We start from the raw sequence: 246 nt of genomic DNA, 5'->3' as shown, positions 1-246 counted from the left end.
TAAGATGAGCAGAACAGGTATATTTTGCTTGAGTCCTCACCATAATTGTTGCATTTTCAGATCTTTCATCCCTTCCTGTGTGTGCATAATTGACCAGTCAACATGTGTCTTATGTCTCAACTGAATTAACTCTACGTTTCCTTAGAGAGGTTGCAATTTGGTCATAGTAAATTTGGTGTCATATGATTAGCTATTACCCTTTTGTTTTGGCTGTGACTGAAACCTTATATTTAGGAGGTGATCTTC

Source organism: Triticum aestivum, chromosome 7A (assembly GCF_018294505.1).
Source record: "Triticum aestivum cultivar Chinese Spring chromosome 7A, IWGSC CS RefSeq v2.1, whole genome shotgun sequence".
In the NCBI taxonomy this organism is placed as follows: domain Eukaryota; kingdom Viridiplantae; phylum Streptophyta; class Magnoliopsida; order Poales; family Poaceae; genus Triticum; species Triticum aestivum.
This window is presented reverse-complemented; position numbering follows the sequence as displayed.